Source organism: Nerophis ophidion, linkage group LG09 (assembly GCF_033978795.1).
Source record: "Nerophis ophidion isolate RoL-2023_Sa linkage group LG09, RoL_Noph_v1.0, whole genome shotgun sequence".
In the NCBI taxonomy this organism is placed as follows: Eukaryota; Metazoa; Chordata; class Actinopteri; order Syngnathiformes; family Syngnathidae; genus Nerophis; species Nerophis ophidion.
Window position 1 is genome coordinate 77510478 of NC_084619.1, and position 14802 is coordinate 77525279.

The window sequence follows — 14802 nt, forward strand, 5'->3', positions numbered from 1 at the left end:
CTGCAGCCAGGGACGTAAGAAAACCCTCGTCTCCATGGCAACATCTCTGTGGCATTCACTCATTTGCCGCTTTTCCACTAACACAGGGGTAGGCAACCCAGAATTTTGAAAGAGCCATTTTGGACCCAAATAACACAACGCTGTCAAGCGCCATTCGTATAAAACTTGCTGGCCGCACTAACATTAAACTTTCATATTAAGTTGGGGGCCGCAAAATAACGCCTCGCGGGCTGCAATTGGCCCGCGGGCCGCGTGTCTGAGACCCCTGGTTTACACACTAGATGGGAGGCAACAAAATAAACATTGTAAAAAATACTCTTTTGACAAAATTTCAGAATCTAATGAACCAAGAAAATATACAAAACAAAATTATTCAGCAATAGGCCAAAAAATATATAAGTCTCCATCCATCCATCCATTTTTTACCGCTTATTCCCTTTCGGGGTCGCGGGGGGCGCTGGCGCCTATCTCAGCTACAATCGGGCGGAAGGCGGGGTACACCCTGGACAAGTCGCCACGTCATCGCAGGGCCAACACAGATAGACAGACAACATTCACACTCACATTCACACACTAGGGCCAATTTAGTGTTGCCAATCAACCTATCCCCAGGTGCATGTCTTTGGAGGTGGGAGGAAGCCGGAGTACCCGGAGGGAACCCACGCATTCACGGGGAGAACATGCAAACTCCACACAGAAAGATCCCGAGCCTGGATTTGAACCCAGGACTGCTGGAACTTCGTATTGTGAGGCAGACGCACTAACCCCTCTGCCACCGTGAAGCCCCTATATAAGTCTCTTTTTCTTCATTTCCTTATACATGTTAGTCTTTGATTGTGTTGAATTAGTAATCCAGTGATCAACCTGGTCCACTGCAGTTTTTGCATAACAAATACAAAACCCAAAACCAGTGAAGCTGGTGCATTGTCCATCTATCCATCCATTTCCTACCGCTTATTATTCCTTCTGGGGTCAGGAGGAGCGCTGGTGCCTATATTAGCTACAATCGGGTGGAAGGCGGCGTACGGACTGGACAAGTCACCACCTCATCGCAGGGCCAACACAAATAGACAGACAACAGTGCGTTGTGTAAATTGTAAATGCAAACAGAATGCAATGATTTGCAAATCCTGTTCAACCAATATTCAATCAAATACACTGCAAAGACAAGTTACTTTACATATCAATCTGGAAAACTTTGGGTTTTTTATGCAAATATTAGCTCATTTGGAATTTGATGCCTGCAACATTTTTCAAAAAAGCTGGCACAAGTGGTAAAAAAGACTGAGAAAGTTGAGAAATGCTCATTAAACACTTATTTGGAACATCCCGCAGGTGAACATGCTAATTGGGAACAGGTGGGTGCCATGATTGTGTATAATAGCATCTTCCATGAAATGCTCAGTCATTTAAACAAGGATGGGGCTAGCGTCACCACTTTGTGAACAAATGCCTGAGCATATTGTCGAACAGTTTAGGAACAATTTTTCTAAACCCGTTTTTGCAAGGAATTAAGGGATTTCACCATCTCCGATCCGTGATATCATCAAAAGTTTCAGAGAATCTGGTGAAATCACTGCACGTAAGCAGCAAGGCTGAAAACCAACATTAAATGCCCGTGACCTTCAATCCCTCAGGCAGTGCTGCATCCAAAAAATTGCAATTGAATATTTTAATTATTTGACAGTTGCGTTTTAAGTAACGAATGCATATTTCACTTTCTAATGTATGTATTTTGTAAATGCTGTAAAGTGTATATAATGTTAACTTTTTAGTCTGCAAAATGTATGCTATGGGACACAATATATGTTGCTTTGTAAGTTTATTTTTCTATTTTCACAAAATGTACTGTTCAGTGCTGTCCTGTTTATACTTTATGTATACATATTAAACTAAAACTGTGGAATTTCCTTAACGTTGGATAATGAAAGTTTATCCTGTGCTATCAATGTAGCTGTTAGATCTTTATTTTCAAACATATTGAATCACATTTGATAACAGAATTCCTCCGGATTCAACCTCTAAAGGCTCTTGATATCCCAACACCCCAAACATTTGAGGGTTAATTTTTACTTCCAATGTTGTTGACGATTCAGCATCGATGGAGCTCTTTGCTTGACTAATTAACAGTTTTGTTACATGTAGTAATTACTCAATACATTTATAAGACTTTTGCACTTAGTGTATGAAGTATATATAACCTATATTTTTGACTGGACTGATAGTTATCAAAATTTGAAATTCTGAGAACCCACTTTGGGATATCACAGTTTCACATTTAGTGTTGATGCAGTAAATGTTGTATAATAGTCTTCAATACCAAAACATACACACACGCTCACACAAACTGGAACACAAAGGCCAGCATGAGCATTTAATCCCTTTCGGTCTTTACCCTGCCCATTGCTGCACTGTGCACTGTTTTCCCCCGTTTGCTCCTTCTCTGCTCCACTTTCTTCCTTTCCTCAAATCTTGCTATCTCTCTTTCTGCCCCATTTTTTACCCTCTTCTTTCTCCGACTTGTCATATCACCATCTGATCTCATCTGCTGCTTCTTATAAGGTCATCTCTCCACTCTACCCTACTGTATTTTCTCATGGAGTGAGAGCAGCCCAAAGACCGGCCCCTCTAATATGTCCCCCCCATCAGGAGGTGAAGGGCCGAGCTGTTTGAGATGACACACTGGATTAAGAGGTTGCATTCAGTCCAAATATACAGGGTCATCCACAGCGGTCCTCAGGGGGGTGTTACGTGTATTGTTGCCAAGTGATCTGTCATGGCCAGCCACACCATATTTTAAGGTCCTTTTGATCCACACCAACATTCACCACAGGCAACAGCCTTGTGCACATCATACGTGCCATTGTAAGCATATTCACACAAACTATGTAACAGGGTCAACTAGAGTTCTAAAACTCAATCCCAGGACACAGTCTGAAAGTTCTATTATTACTGTACAGTCCTGTGAAAACTTGCCATCAAACTATTTTCACAACACAAAGCAGTACCTTTATTTCACAGCTCCACTGTGTTGACAAAAATCATGACAGGGATGACAACTTGCAAAGGCTCTGTAGCTCAGACATGTGGGATCTTGAGAATATGAAAATAAAATGGAACTGAGGAGAAAACCTAGTTTTACATTTAGCTGTTGATGTCAAAATTTACTTGGCAAGTGGTGATTATGTCTTCGTTGGCCTGATACCTGGCAGGTCCAATAAAATATTAGCTGATTTTAAATGTAATAAACTAAACCTACTCAAAAATTGGAAACACAGAGTTGCAACATAAGAAATTACTATAGTTATAGTTACTAGAATAATACATAATTTTGGACATAGAGAACATACAAACCCTTTATTTATTAAATCACAATTATTGAAGATCAGTGATTTGGTGCATTTGCCAACAGCTAAAAATATTTAAAAAGCAAACTATAATCTGCTACCCAAGAATGTACAACAATTCTTCTCAATAAAAGAGGAGAAATATAACCTTAAATGAAAATGTAATTTAAAACATTTGTATGCTCGTACAACACTTAAAACCTTTAGCATATCTGTATTTGGAATTAAATTATGGAATGGATTAACCAAAGAAATCAGAAAAAGTACCAATAAGATTTAGTTTACGAGACTGTTCAAACTCCAAGTGTTCACAAAGTACACAGAAGAAGAATTATGATGAACATTTTGAACCCTATTTTTCATTGAGTCAAAGATTATTTATGTATTTTACATTTGTTTGCTTACTATGGTATATTATTTATATATTATTTTTTGCTCACTGTTTTGTTACAGAGAGCAAGGAAATTGGATGAAATTGCTATGGTATGAAAAGGGGTAGGATTAAATAAGCTCTGCTTCTTCCTACTCCTTTTCGGACGTGCTGTAATGAAACAACTGGAAATATGTGATGCATTACATCGTATGGTATGCATGTTCGAAATAAACTGAAACTGAACTGCACTATCCCAAAAAAGTAATTGAATTACTAATGGAACTAATGTCATTTTCCTCTGTTTCAGTTTTCGACTTCTTGATTTCCCTGTGCTTGGTGTTTTTTTTTTTGTTCCAGCGCTCTTATTTTTTCGTCTCCACTTCCTGTATGTTAACTTTTCCTGTCCATTTATCTTTGGCCTTAGTGCTCTCTCCTCACCTGTCCCTGATTGATAATCAGGAACCAATTGTCCTTAGTTGCCAGTCAGGTTGCTCCGACTGCCTGCTATGTTCCTCTGGACAGGGTTAAAACAGTCTTTGTTCCTACCTAAACCAGTGTAGACCTATTTTTGCACTTAGTAGCTGCATAATTTCTCATCTGCTCTCATTTTTACCTGCGCTACTCCTGCCGTCCCTGCATTTTGGGTCACGATTCAAGCTCTGCTTGAGCAGAAACCTGCAAATCCTTCTTCGTAAATGTATCGATTGCATTACTTTTTTGAAAACCCTTCAAATCTCTGCCGTGTGGCGTTGAGATTGTTTATTAGATTAAGAGTGCATTTATGTGTGTAATCTGAAGAGGTGGTACTTGTGAGTGACGTGTGACTAGCTGTGGGCATTCGACAGGTGGAGTTAGCTGCGTTGTTAGCAGTAATTCCAAGACTTTTAGCCTACACTTTTGTCCATGTTTCAATGTGTGCACCTGTGTCTTACAGTTCTGTCCATCCATCCAATTCCTTTTCCGCCGCTCATTTGAGTCTGGGTTACGGGGGCAGCATGCCCAGGTCTCCCTGTGCTCGGCCACCTCCCCTAGTTCCACCGGGGGGACACCGAGGCGTTCACCGCCTGGTTCGGGGGTTTCCGCCAAGACAAGCACCAACCACCTTGTGACCACAGCTCCGATCAGCAGCAGTGGAGGTGCAACATTCCCAGCATACCCTTACCAAGTGTTTGGGCATGCCAGGTTTGTCTGTCTTGCTCCCTTGACACCTGAACAAACTCACCACCAGTGATCATTTGAAAGCTCACCACCTTTTTTCACCCAGGTGTTCAAGACATGCGATCGCATATCTGATGAAACGATTACAAAGTCGATCATTGACCTGTGTGTCTTAGTGCCACGTACACTTGTGGGCACAGTTACACGTATGCTTGAACTTGGTGTTTGTTATAGACAAGCAGTGACGAGCACAGACATCCAATATAAGAAAACCACTCTTATTTAGATCGGGGAGGCCGTTCCCAGCAATCACACCCTTCCAGGTTTTGCTGTTGCTTTCAACGTGAGCGTTTAAGTCCACCAGTAGGAAGTCCTCGGAGGGGTCACCTTGCAGCACTCCGCCCAGGGTCCCCAAGAAGGCCAGGTACCCTGAACTGCCATATGCACAAACCAAAGTCAGAGCCCTCCCCCTGACCCAAATGTGCAGAGAAATAAAACCTCTCATTCACCGGGATGACTCCAACACACAGCTTATATTTAGGTGAGCTCTATTATCTGGGCTGCCCTTTGTTACCGGTTCTGTTTACAACTGTTATAAACATAATTTCTAGACGCAGTCAGGGCGTCGAGGGGATCCAGTTTGGTGACTGCAGGATTAGATCTCTGCTTTTTGTGGACGATGCGGTCCTGCTGGCTTCATCTAGCCAGCATCTTCAGCTCTCACTGTATTGGTTCGCAGCTGAGTGTGAAGTGACTGAGATGAGAATCAGCAACTCCAAGTCCAAGCCCATGGTTCTCTCCCGGAAAATGTTGGAGTCATGGTGAAAAAGGAGCTGAGCTGGAAGGCAAACTCTAAATTTACCTGTCGATCTGCCTTCCAATCCTCACCTATCGTCATGAGCTATGGGTTATGGCCATAAAGACAATATCACGGGTACAAGCACCCGAAATAAGATTCCTCAGTCGCTCTCCCTTAGAGATAAGGTGTGAAGTTTTGCTCCTCCACATTGAGAGGAGCCATGACTTAGGCTACTGGTTCAAATTCCCCCCAGAAACATCCCCTGAGAGGTGTTTAGGGCGCATCTGGCTGGTAAAAAGCCATGGGGAAGACCCAGGACACGTTGAAGAGACTATGACTCCCAGCTGGCCTGGGAACGCCTCAGGATCACCCGGGAAGAGCTGGACAAAGTAGGTGGGGAGATGGAAGTCAGGGCTTCTCTACTTAAACTGCTGCCCCTGTGACCTGACTCTTTATTATGTATTTAATAGTTAGTTTTTCTTTTTAAAAGGGTTGTTACGTGTTAAAATTGTGGTGGGTTTTTTTTATGGGGGGGTGGGCAATAATGGATTAATTGAATTCGATTTATCAAGAAGGTTTCCAGCTCATAAGTTTGGTAAACACTCGTTTTTACATAATTATTGTTTTATCTGACTTTTTTGTGTTCCACAAATGTGTGAAATATGATTTTGGTTGTTTAAAATGTTGATGATTGATTTAGATGTTTCATTACCTTTCTGGAAGTTTTAGTCAGTGTGAAGTGGTGGGTGGAGGAAGTGTTCATTTGCATCTAACAACTCCCCCTCTCAAAACAGCTTGTTTACAGAGGGAGCCAAAAAGTGATTCGAAGATAGATAAATAATTGTAAAACAATATCTATGCTAAATTTTCACAAAAAAAACATTAATAAATGTTACAGTATGTAGGCCACAGGTTAGTGTTTTAAATGTAGAAACACAAATCAAAGTATGACCTTTTTAATAATTTTCCAAGTGTCACATTTTGTCATTACCATTCTATTTATTGGCAAATTATCATAATATAGCATGATGACCATGGCCACAGGTGATGTACTTTAATTGTAGCCAGTCACAGCCCTGACATCATAGGGGGGCAGGCGATATTTAATCAAATGAAAGCCACATTGACTAGGACAATAACACAATAACTGACAATTTAGTTAAATGCCTACTGAAATGAGATGTTCTTATTTAAACGGGGATAGCAGGTCCATTCTATGTGTCATACTTGATCATTTCGCGATATTGCCATATTTTTGCTTAAAGGATTTAGTAGAGAACATCCACGATAAAGTTCGCAACTGCAGAAAAGTCCTGCCTCTACCGGAAGTCGCAGACGATGACGTCACATGTTGAGGGCTCCTCATATATTCACATTGATTTTAATGGGAGCCTCCAACAAAAACAGCTATTCAGACTGAGAAAACGACAATTTCCCCATTAATTTGAGCGAGGATGAAAGATTCGTGTTTGAGGATATTGATAGCGACGGACTAGGAAAAAGAAAAAAAAAAAAAAAGCGATTGCAATCGCGTTGCATTGAGACGGATTCATATGTTTTTAGAGACATTTACTAGGATAATTCTGGGAAATCCCTTATCTTTCTATTGTGTTGCTAGTGTTTTAGTGAGTTTAGCAGTACCTAATAGTCGGAAGTGTATGTCCACGGCCGGGTGTTGACGCGCAGTGTCTCGGGGAAGTCGACGGCAGCTGTATGGACGGCACAAGCTCAGCTGATCTCCGGTAAGAGGCGACTTTTTAACCACAATTTTCTCACCGAAACCTGCTGGTTGACATGTAGTCGGGATCCATGACCACTGTGATCCATACAAAAGTTTCACCTCCGTGAATTTTAAACAAGGAATCACCGTGTGTTTGTGTGGCTAAAGGCTAAAGCTTCCCAACTCCGTCTTTCTACTTTGACTTCTCCAATATTAATTGAACAAATTGCAAAACATTCAGCAACACAGATGTCCAAAATACAGTGTAATTATGCCGTTAAAGCAGACGACATTTAGCTGTGTATATGCGCAGCGCTCATATTCATAACAGCCTGTGACTTCACACGTATACGTCATCATTACGCAACGTTTTCAAGAAAAAAGTCCCGGGAAATTTAAAATTGTAATTTAGTAAACTAAAAAGGCCGTATTGGCATGTGTTGCAATGTTAATATTTCATCATTGATATATAAACTATCAGACTGTGTGGTGGGTAGTAGTGGGTTTCAGTAGGCCTTTAAAGGAGCCATATATAGTAATGTGGCGAGAAATGGTACTGCAATCCTGGACGAAATTATGTAGTCCCCCACCCACTCTCCATGGCTGAGGTTGCCAGATACTAATATTACACCAAGGAACTTCAAATGGCAATCGACGAGTCCTACGCTGTAGGTTTCTATTTTTTATGCTTCTTGCAAGATGGTTTACTCAGTAATTATGCCACATTTTACTGATGTCGATTAGCCAAATGTATTTGTGAAGTTACGCAGCAATATTCTTGCTGGGATTCGGGACAGATTGTTGGCGTTACTCTGCTAAAATGTCGATTTTGACCGCACGGACCACCATCGAAATAATGATATGTAGCCATCCATCCATCCATTTCTACCGCTTATTCCCCTTTGGGGTGGCGGGGGGCGCTGGTGCCTATCTTAGCTACAATCGGGCGGAAGGCGGAGTACACCATGGACAAGTCGCCACCTCATCACAGATAATGATATAAAGTATAATAATGTATAATATGGAAAGTCAAGGCCAAGAGTAAAATTACCGCCACATTTCATTCAGCATAACTCCATGTTGCATCCAACCTGACACATTGCATTCTCTTCCATGTACGCACATCACCATCTTTCAGTGCAGAGTGCAATTCTTTGAGCCAACCAACATAATGCAAAAACCAGGTTACACTTCAATCTATATAGCCTACTACCATGTCAATACACAGAGTAGAAAACCATTACATGTAAGACAATTGTGACAAGCAAATACCACCCCATAAGTGCCCGATGCATATTGAGAATGAAATAGGCACTAAGACCACCCATATCCACATAGGTTTTATGCGTCAAAAATATATTTTGCCCTGTCAATTGGATTACACATCGACATACAGGCTAACAGGCATATATTTCACCCATTAGCTTGTATGTCGATGTGTCATTGACTGGGCTAGCATGCTAAGCATTACACTAGGAGCTGAGCACCATCACACTAAGCATTCGTTGCGCTAACATACTAGCTTTGTTTGACAAGATCATAGGCTGTATTGGATAATATAGTTTACATACAAAATGTCCATTTCCATTTATTGTAAGTAATAAGAAAATATAAATGCTTTACTTACTTATCAAGGAGGAAATGAGCAAGTATGGCGTCAGTTAAAAATATATTTTCTACCTTCAAACTTCTCCATCTTTCAAAGGCATCCCTAATAAAAATCTTCATTTTGTTCCTGGTTTTGTCGTGAATAAGTTAGGAATCGAAAGTCTTTTATATTTACTAAGTTCTGACATGTTTAGTAACTTTACCAGTGGCAGTAGCTTGACAAAAAGGGCATAACTGGCAACTCACAGACTTTCTAATTGGTCAAACGGCGGAGTGCGGGGCATCAAAATGAAAACAATAACAAGATTTCAGGCCTGTAAATCTAATTTTGAAATGAGCATATCCCTGCTGAATTACCGTTTTCAGTTACATAAGTATTCGAAAATAACATGATTTATTATTTCCTTTTGGGATATCAGAGCCATTTAATGAGGACTTGACATGAAATGATTACACATGGCACCTTTTAAGAATAAAAAGAGCCGAAAAGGTTGGCGGAAAGGAAATCCAATCATATTTATTTTTGTCTTGTCGATGGGTGTGACAAGTTCTGAGTACATCCAACCACCGCTCTATAACAGCGTACATTGAAAGACAAGTGGGGGTTAGTTATGATGATTATGATGATGGATTAGATTTATATCGCGCTTTTCTATTGTTATATACTCAAAGCGCTCACAGAGAAGTGGGAACCCATCATTCATTCACACCTGGTGGTGGTAAGCTACATCTGTAGCCACAACTGCCCTGGGGTAGACTGACGGAAGCGTGGCTGCCAGTTTGCGCCTACGGCCCCTCCGACCACCACCAATCATTCATTCATCATTCATTCACTAGTGTGAGCGGCACCGGGGGCAAAGGGTGAAGTGTCCTGCCCAAGGACACAACGGCAGCGACTTTGATGTCCATAGGTGGGAAGCGAACCTGCAACCCTCAGGTTTCTGGCACGGCCACTCTACCCACTACGCCATGCCGTTATGAAGGAAAGCCAATCAAATGTTTTTACTTTTCCGATTAAGAAGTCAGTAGACCCTGCCAAAAACGAAACCAGATGTGTAAAACTGGGAAGAAGTAAAGAGGACTCACTTGATGTTTACTCCTATGCTGCCATCAGCATGCAAGTCATCTATCGTGACATCACAACTGTAAATAAAATCTATAATTCCTGGCGCCAAAGTGCGCATCGCTCGCTAAACCTTCACAGCTGGGGTTTCATCTGTCCTCAACTGAATAAGACAAACACTTATATTTGTGGTTATTATAACAACGTGATTGAAAATATTTACGGATTCATCCTGTCCAAAAAATGGAAGAGTTCGCCATTTTTTTGGCATTAATAAGATTGCAAAGAATTGTTGTTGATTTGAACTTGATGTGCTAAAACGCTTTTCTGGTTTATAATCTACATACAATATTACTGTTATTTTTTCAAGCACATAAAAAATATTACAAACACCGTTTCCATATGAGTTGGGAAATTGTCTTAGATGTAAATATAAATGGAATACAATGATTTGCAAATCATTTTCAACCCATAGTCAGTTGAATGCACTACAAAGACAAGATGTTTAATGTTCAAACTCAAAAACGTTATTTTTTTTTTTTTTTGCAAATAATAATTAACTTATAATTTCATGGCTGCAACACGTGCCAACGTTCTTAAACTGTTTGACTATATGCTCACGCAGTTGTGGACAAAGGGGTGTACCTCGCCCCATCTTTTCTTGTGAAAGACTGAGCATTTTTTGGGAAGCTGTTTTTATTCCCAATTATGGCACCCACCTGTTCCCATTTAGCCTGCACACCTGTGGGATGTTCCAAATAAGGGTTTGATGAGCATTCTTCAACATTATCAGTATTTATTGCTACCTTTCCCAACTTCTTTGTCTCATGTTGCTGGCATCAAATTCTAAAGTTAATGATTATTTGCAACAACAAAAAAAGTTTATCAGTTTGAACATCAAACATGTTGTCTTTGTAGCATATTCAACTGAATATGGGTTTAAAATGATTTGCAAGTCATTGTATTCCGTTTATATTTACATCTAACACAATTTCCCTACTCATATGGAAACCGAGTTTGTAATAACGTGTTTGGATGTATTCATTATATCAATGTATTCTTGGTTGCCAAAAAGTGGTTAAAATTTAATACTTTGATATTGACACATTTCATCTGTGCGTAAATAAATATATTACCCTAAAGAGAGTTACATATATGATCATAAAGTACAAACTCCGTTTCCATTTGAGTTGGGAAATTGTGTTAGATGTAAATATAAACGGAATACAATGATTCGCTACTCATTTTCAACCCATATTCAATTGAATATGCTACAAAGACAACATATTTGATGTTCAAACTGATACACATTTTTTTGTTTGAAAATAATCATTAACTTTCGAATTTGATGCCAGCAACACGTGACAAAGAAGTCTGGAAAGGTGGCAATAAATGCTGATAAAGTTGAGAAATGCTCACTTATTTAGAACATCCCACAGGTGTGCAGGCTAATTGGGAACAGGTGGGTGCCATGATTGAGTATAAAAGCAGCTTCCATGAAATGCTTATTAATTCACAAACAAGGATGGGGCGAGGGTCAACACTTTGTAAGCAAATTGTCGAACAGCTTTAGAACAGCATTTCTCAACGAGCTATTGCAAGGAATTCAGGGATTTTACCATCTACGGCCCGTAAAATCATCAAAAAGTTCAGAGAATATGTAAAAATCAATGCACGTAAGCGATGATATTACGGACCTTTGCTCCCTCAGGTGGTACTGCATCAAAAACGGATGCAGTACATGAGCTCAGGAACACTTCATAAAACCACTGTCAGTAACTACAGTTGGTCGCTACATCTGTAAGTGCAAGTTAAATCTCTACTATGCAAAGAAAAACCCAATTATCAACAATACCCAGAAACACCGCCGGCTTCGCTGGGCCCGAGCTCATCTATGATGGACTGATGCAAAGTGGAAACGTGTTCTGTGGTCTGACGAGTCCACATTTCAAATTATATTTGGAAACTGTGGACGTGGTTTCCACCGGAACAAAGAGGAAAAAGACCATCCAGATTGTTATAGGCGCAAAGTTCGAAAGCCAGCATCTGTGATGGTATGGTGGTGTATTAGTGCCCAAGGCATGGTTGACTTACACATCTGTCAAGGCACCATTAATGCTGAATGGTCCACACAGGTTTTGGAGCAACATATATTGTCATCCAAGCAACGGTATCATGGACGCCCCTGTTTATTTCAGCAAGACAATGCCAAGCCACTTGTTACAACAGCGTGGCTTCATAGTAAAAGAATGCGGGTACTAGACTGGCTTGCCTGTAGTCCAGACCTGTCTCCCATCGAAAATGTGTGGCGCATTATGAAGCCTAAAATACAACAGTGGAGAGCCCGGACTGTGAAGGACTGAAGCTCTACATAAAACAAGAATGGGAAAGAATTCCACTTTCAAAGCTTCAACAATTAGTTTCCTCAGTGTTCCTGAGTGTTGTTAAAAGAAAACGTCATGTAACACAGTGGTGAACATGCCCTTTCCCAACTTCTTTGGCACATGTTGCAGCCATGAAATTCTAAGTTAACTATTATTTGCAAAAAAAAAAAAAAGTTTATGAGTTTGAACAACAAATATCTTGTCTTTGTAGTGCATTCAATTGAATATGGGTTGAAAAGGATTTGCAAATCATTGTATTCAGTTTATATCTACATCTAACACAATTTCCCAACTCATATGGAAATGGGGTTCGTAGATACAGCACTGTTTACGCGCTAAAGTAATCTTTAAAAAGCTGAAATCAACCCCTAACGACAGCTCCTAAAGGTGTTCTTGTAATATTAGCACAGATGAGATGTGTCAATATTACTTTGAATCCCTCTTGGCAACCATTTGTGATTTTTGTGAATAGCCTTATTGCACTGCGATGCATATCGCCGGTAAATATTGAAATACTTGAAAGTGAGTGTAACTACAATGAGGCTCATGTATCTCTGTTTTCAAGAGGTTAAAGGAAAAACACAGTTGTGGTAAAATATGTATTAGTGCCAGTGACATAAACAATAACAAATAAAAATTGTTCATGGGGAAAATGTTTTCCCCTTGATATTGAACTTGTATTATTTAAAAAAACAGATACAACCATATACTCTATGATACATGATTGTGTTCTATTTCTGTTGCGGTCATTTGTCTATTCATTGAGTTTAACTATAGTGCCTTGATATTACAGCATGACGTGCACTTACAGTATATACACAATGGTATACTTTATACCATAGACCTTTGTCTTTCAGCAATTGACGTATGTAAATATGTATTTTGGCGGACTACAGTATATGTGGTATGTTGTCTTTTGGTCATACTGGCAACCCTACTGTAGCTGACAGGTTACAAGTGTGGTGATCCAGTGTTAACTTTGGCTGCAGAAGTGGTTAAGACCTATTTTAATTCTTAAATAGATGCACATGTTTTATTAATCGGCGTTTGAAATAACAATTATGAGGTCAGACGAGACCAAGCCAAAGTCCTAATTGCAATAGAAAACACACTTGATATGAAACTTACATGCACAACATTCCCAGAAGGCCCTTGAACATGTCTCCCTTGCTCCAACTGTGCATTATACAGCAGGCGTGTATCTTGGAACATGAATGTCAGGACTGTTTCTGTTCGACTCTTGTTAAGTCGTATGGTGACACAAAATCATATGAGCCTCAAATTGTGATGTGACCCTAAGAAACTTTCAACATTGCTTTTATCCATCCATCCATTTTCTACCGCTTATTCCCTTTAAGGGTTGCGGGGGGCGCTACACAAAAACAATTATTATTTTTGTTCCATGGCACAGGCACTGTTGATCATCAAAACATACCACATTTTGTGCATTCTTTCCTTTCGTTACCACCGCCAGGCGAGAAAGTGAAAAGGTTAGATAATTTAAACCCCTGTTCTTTGGTTGGTGATTGTGTGTTAGTTAGCTAGCAAGTTAGCAACATTATAGCGTTGGTGGGTCGTGTGTTTCCCACCGAGGTTTTCAGTAATGTCCGACTTCAATGATCACCTCTCAAAATACCATAATTGATGTCACCACATGACCACTGCTGGAGAAATACTATACAGAAACACATTTACGCACTAATGGCCATTGAAACACCTCAACAGTGTACAAAATGATGTCACCACATGACCATTGCTGGAGAAATACTATAGAGAAACACATTTACGCACTAATGTCCATTGAAACACCTCAACAGTGTACAAAACTTTTTTTATTTTTGGCGCATTTAAAATTCAATATAGTCGCATCAGCAATTAAAAGATAGCTTGTGAAATTCCCCAAAAACGTATTAAATGTGGAAAAAAAAAAAAATCGAATATTTGAACTCACAATTTGTAGAACCCATTCAATGCCCTACAGCCCCTTGTTGTCGGTTGATTCAAGTGGAAATGGCAGGCATTTCCCCATTTCATCGCTGACATTGTCTCACAAGGTGTAGTTTCTCTTTAAATATCCTTCTTAAAAATGGCCTTGCAAATATATATCTGCTACCTAATCAACGTTTTGTTCTCCTTTTTTGTGGCTCAACACTTCCTATTTCCTGCTAAATTGCAACTTGTGATTGGATACTCACTTTGAATGACAAGTGAGTATCCAATCACAATCTCGTTAACATCAGGCTACCTAGAGATGCTACGGTCAACAACTTGTGATCTGATTGGTTATCGCAACTGTCTATCAACTGTGTGTGTTCTCAAATTAATCCGCTAACGGTTCTGGTAAGTATCC